Genomic DNA, 6,342 nt, shown 5'->3' on the forward strand with positions numbered 1-6,342 from the left:
CTGCCAGCCATTGGCAGTGAATGAGTTAAACCCATTGACTCATTCACTGCAATTGACGGCTATAGACGTCAATGGCAGTGAATGAGTTAATGTTAATGTCTCTTAATGCTTTTCTTTTCTCCTTTTGCGTTCTTCTTACCCCAACCACTGGCTGTGAATTAAACTGAATGAGACAAACTGTTAGGTCATGTAAATTCTCAAATGATAGTGAATATAAAAACGTAATCAATACGAGCTACAATGCTTAGAGCAGGGGCCTCAAACTCACGGCCCTGGGGCCACTTCCAGCCCATGTCACCCTACAGAAAGAAATCTAATGCAATCTGGCCCTTGATGTTCCTTTTTTTGTTAGGGACGATCTGTTTGTTGTCGAGTGCAGTATTTAAATAAGTTCTTTAAAAAGCCCAAACTGATTTAATATGAAGGCAATATGAGCAGAGAGTACAAACATCCTGAGGGATTGGCTGTGTTATTTCAGTGAGAGAGTCAAAAACTAATGTGTACACTTCTGTCTGCATTTTGATTTTGTTGAATACGAACAAAATAATAGCAGAAGTACTGCTATGTGTCTGGCCAGATGAGAGGACCAATGTGTTTATTATAGTTCAATGAAAGGCTTCAGTTAGTTACGAGAGAAAAATAATTTGAGTTTACATTTGCAGTTTTGTCTTGTTATACAATATTTAAAATAATAATAAAAAAAACAAAACAAAACACTACATTCACTACATTTTAGGAAATATTTGTGGGGTTTTTTGTTTGTTTGTTTGTTTTGTAGATCTTCTGTTTTTCGACTGCAGCTAGTTCAGAATGCTGCTGCACGCCTTTTAACTGGCACACGTAGATGCGAGCATGTCACCCCAGTTTTATTTTCACTTCATTGGCTGCCCGTGCATTTTAGGATCCATTTTAAGCTGCTTTTATTTGTTTTTAAATGTTTGTCCAATGCTGCCCCTCTGTACCTCTCTGAGCTTCTTCATCCATACATAACTTCCCGGTCCCTCAGGTTGGCAGACCAGCTCCTCCTGAGTGTGCCCAGGACTAATCGTAAGCTCAGAGGGGATCGGGCGTTTGCTGTGTGTTGCCTTTACATGTTAGACAGGCACCTTCCTTATCTGTTTTTAAATCACAACTTAAAACATATTTATCTACCTTGGCTTTCAGCACAGCAGGACTTGTTGATGTCTCTTAATATGTTTTCTTATTAACTATATTATTTTTAATTTTAAGATATTTTATATGTAATTTAAACTGTTTTCTCTCTGTTTTATATTTGTAGCACTTTGGTCAACATTGTTGGTTGTAAAGTGCATTTTAAATAAAGATGCTACGTTATGCTACTTGAACACCAAGGTGGCCCTCCAATGAGATGACAGTGCCAGCACACCCACAGCTCATTTAGGGTTGAAACCCCTGGCTTAGAGCATATATTTTATTAAACTATATTAATAGAAATATGACTTGTCTTTTTACTGGCTAAATACAAAAGTGCAGAGAAAATGGCTGTGCAACCTGTACTAATATCGAATTACTAATCACTTAAAAAAACAAAGGAGAAATAGACATGCTAACTATTCACATATGTTACATGTTTTTTTTCTAACTCATGAACAGAATGTAGTCTAATAACTAATAGCATGGAGAGGATTGATTATCAGAAAGATTAATGGCATACACAGGCTGCGGTGACAGATTTATAAGAAGTACAGTTTGATTTATGGATTATGGAAATGAAGAGGACTACCTTTCTTCAAAGGTATCAACGAATCAGTGATCACTGACTGTGACTGTGTGAGAGAAATACACATGTACTGCAGGTGATGGTACATTTAACCAGTGGTTATCAAACTGTATCAGGATGACAGAGTGCACAGATGGACCATGGAGAACTGTCAGGGACATGTGAGACCTTTGTAGGTTAAAACACTGTGGGCAAAACTCTTTTTTAAACACTCTTCAATTGTGAATTATTTAGGTTATTCTGTTTGCTGAACATGTCTTCTTGTAAATACTCCATGCAAGTGTTTTTTTTTAGTACATGTTGTTGAAGAAATATAAAAAATACTGGCCCTAACCATGAAAGAATATATAAATAACAACAAATAAAATTGGGTTTTTACATAGGCTTGGAATGTACATTACACATATCAGGTGTAACTGATTAATATTTACATTTATTACATTAATATTAATGTTTTAATCTAAAATATTGTCACGGTTCTGGGTCCGTTGGACCCAGTATTTTGAGTTTATTATGTTTTGGTTTATTTCTGCTTCATGGATTGTTTTCTTCTCGTAGTGATGATGATGATTATTATTTCTTGTTTCTGTTTATCCGTGCTTAAGGATTTGTTCTCAGTTATATCTCACGTTTAGTTTAGTTCAGATTCCATGTGTCATTCTGTCTGTCTCTCAGTGTAAAGTCTGCATGCTTGTTTTGTAATTCATGTTTCCTGTTTTATTGTGAAAGTCTTTGTCTTATGTTAGTGTGTGCAGCTTAGCTCCCCCGTCTCGTTAGCCCTGATCTCTCCCAGCTGTGTCTCCCTCCTGTTGCCGATTCCCCCGTTACTACCCTGTGTATATAAGCCCTGTGTTTTCCCATGCTCAGTGTCGCGTCGTACCCTCAGAATTATGCCTGTGTGTCCTTGGTCTCAGTGTTCCATCCTCACTCCATGTTTGTTTTTCTGCCAGCAATAAAGCTGAGGTTTTTTGAGTTTCAATTCTGTGTTTGAGTCCTGCATTTGGATCCTCATCTCTGCCTGCCCGCACACAGAGCCCTGACAAATATGATCAGCCTCTCTCTATTTATCGGCTATATACCACAGGCCTTCAAGCTGGCAGTAGTAAAACCGTTACTTAAAAAGCCATCTGTAGACCCAGCAGTCTTAGCTAATTATAGGCCAATCTCTAACTTTCCATTCATTAAAAAAATTCTTGAAAGAGTAGTTTTCAAACAGCTAACTGATAATTTGCAGAGGAATGGCTTATTGGAAGAGTTTCAGTCAGGTGTCAGAGCTCATCACAGCACAGAAACAGCTTTAGTGAAGGTTACAAATGATCTTTTTATGGCCTCTGACAGTGGACTCATCTCTGTGCTTGTCCTGCTAGACCTCAGTGCAGCATTTGATACTGTTGACCATAATATTCTATTAGAGCGATTAGAACATGCTGTAGGTATTACAGGTACTGCGCTGCAGTGCTTTACATCATATCTTTCTAATAGACTCCAGTTTGTGCATGTAAATGGAGAGTCCTCTTCACACACTGAGGTTAATTATGGACTTCCACAGTGTTCAGTGCTAGGACCAATTCTGTTTACACTATACAGCTCAAATAATTAGCAAAGCGCTATTGACTTCATGAACTTCTACACAGATGAAATTTTAACTATTAGAGAAAAAAATTAATCATAATCATCTCACAGATGTAACATTATCTACAACTTCTTTCAGTACCATTGATATTCATTTAGAGTCTCTTTCTCCAATTGATCTTTCTGAGTTAACTTTAGTAATTATTTCCTGTTTCAGAGTGACTCTGACAAACTAGTTGATGCATTTATTACTTCCAGGCTGGACGACTGCAATCCATTATTATCAGGATGTCCTAAAAAACTCCCTGAAAGCCTTCAGTTAATCCAAAATGCTACAGCAAGAGTACTGACAGGGACTAGGAAGAGAGAGGATATTTCTCCTATACCCGCGTCCCTTCATTGGCTCCCTGTTAAATCCAGAATTGAATTCAAAATCCTCACTTACAAGGTCTTCAATAATCTGGTCCAATCTTATCCTAATGACCTGATAGTACCATATCACCCCATTAGAGCACTTCACTCTCGCACTGCAGGCTTACCTGTTGTTCCTAGAGTATTTAAAAATAGAATGGGAGGCAGAGCCTTCAGTTTTTAAGGCCCCACTTCTATTGAACCAGCTTCCAGTTTGGATTTAGGAGACAGACACTATCTCTACTTTTAAGATTAGGCTTCAAACTTTCCTTTTGCTAAAGCATATAGTTAGGGCTGGACCAGGTGACCCTGAATCCTCCCTTAGTTATGCTGCAATAGGTATAGGCTGCTGGGGGATTCCCATGATGCACTGAGTACTTCTTCTTCACTCACTATGAGTTAAAAGACCTCACTGCATTGAATCATACTTGTTGTTAATCTCTGGCTCTCTTCCACAGCATGTCTTTTGTCCTGTCTTCCTTGTCTCTCCCTAACCGGTCGTGGCAGATGGCCGCCCCTCCCTGAGCCTGGTTCTGCTGGAGGTTCTTCCTGTTAAAAATGAGTTTTTCCTCCCCACTGTCGCCAAGTGCTTGCTTATAGGGGGTCATATGGTTGTTGGGTTTTTATCTGCATGTATTATTGTAGGGTCTACCTTACAATATAAAGCACCTTGAGGCAACTGTTGCTGTGATTTGGTGTTGTACAAATAAAACTGAATTGAATTGATCTTACTCATTAACCATTTCTGCACATTTCATCAGGACACCTTGTTAAGTCATGTATCCACTTTGCTCAAATGCTGCAGCTGCCACATACATTCTATTTATTACCACTCTATGTCTGCATGCAGCACCAGTTCTCTGTCTCTCTCTCTTTCTCTCTCTCTCTCTCTCACACACACACACACACACACACACACACACACACACACACACACACACACACACACACACACACACACACATACACACGCACGTGCAGGCAAACAGACGCACCAGCCCTCACAGACATTCGCACTCATGAAATAGCCACATACGAAAAAGATGAACATTTATTCATATACCCACAGTGTCTGTATGCAAACACATAGCTATGAATACTTGCATACTACCACCCACTCTTTCACTCTCACAAACACAGATATCCCCCACTACCCCTTCAACCAGGTCTCTGCTGGCCTCCTTTCCCAGCCAGTTATGACAATGCTAATGATCCTCACTGGAGCACTGGATGATGGCTGACAGAGCCAACCAGACCAGGACTAGCTGATGATGGAGGGGGAATTGGAGGTTGTAGTGTCTGTGTGTGTGTGTGTGTGTGTGTGTGTGTGTGTGTGTGTGTGTGTATAAAAAGTGGGGGTTAGAAGACGAGGTCAAGGATGGTGGTGCACACGCTCCTTCTCTGGTGATGTGTTGGGAAGGATGCACCTTTCCCCAGCTCAGTGCTAATTTATTACATTTAAGACAGGGCCTGACACCCTGAATCAGCCTCTATTCAGACCATATTGGCTGGCCAGGGTGGTGGGAGGGTGTGTGTAGCTGAAGGGAGGAAGGGGGAGGTAAACACAAAGGAGGAGAAAGCACGGAGCGGAGAAAACAGAGAGTGACTACATGGAAATTATATGCAATGAAGAGACGTAGCCTCAGGCATGGTGCATGTTTTGCCTGTTTTCTTATAGTTAGTGTATTTATAATTCAAATATATGCCTTTAATAATTTACAGACAGGACATATCAAAAGAAAATGTGTGAGATATTTCTGAGCAATGTGCTGAAAATATTTCACTTTTTAAGCAAACACTTAATCACACGAATGTGATTAAAGGTGATTGCTAACTGAAAATGTGGATACGTTTCATGGTTTAATAATTGATATACTGATTTAGAGTTTATTATACATATTTCTATACATTTTATCAAGTGTGAGAGCAAAATATTTCACTAAGTCTATATCTTATCTGTTTGCTTGTGTGTTCTTTCTCTACAATCAACAACCATCCTTTCAATCCACTTTAAAGTAGGGGCACAGTGAGGATCCTGAGTCAAATCTGGCATCATTTTTATAGTGTGGACTCATTTTTGGGGTTCTTTCGTAAAGGCAAATGGACTGGTTCTTATATAGTGCTTTTCTACACGGTGAATATATGATGTCATGTAATGATGTCAAAGGCTGTAAGCTCATGCTTGAATTCTGATCACAGTCCTGGTGACAGAAAGAGTTAGCAATGAAATAAACCTTTGGGAGGTTTTAGAATAGAGCATACAAACAGTAGTTCCATGTAAAGGAAGGCATTCATGTCTGTCAACAGTGGCATGTATCCCTGATGGTGAGGTGTCTGTACAGAGGTCCATTGATCCTGAAAGACAGCACTCAGCACAGCCACAACCTGTTCTTTATTCTGCTTTTTATTTGTGCCTTACCATGTCTGCTGGCTCTATCATTTCTAACTCATCTCTGTCTGACCCAGCAACATTTAATAACTCAGTCAAAGCATCTAACAGCATCACTTAGGGGTGCAGGTAGAGCACGTCATCTACTATTCAGAAGTTTGATGGTTTGATCCCTGCCTGCTCTGGTCTGTATGCCAAATATAGTTAGCAAGATGCTAACCCCAACTAT

The sequence above is a fragment of the Maylandia zebra genome, linkage group LG15 (assembly GCF_041146795.1).
Source record: "Maylandia zebra isolate NMK-2024a linkage group LG15, Mzebra_GT3a, whole genome shotgun sequence".
NCBI lineage: Eukaryota > Metazoa > Chordata > Actinopteri > Cichliformes > Cichlidae > Maylandia > Maylandia zebra.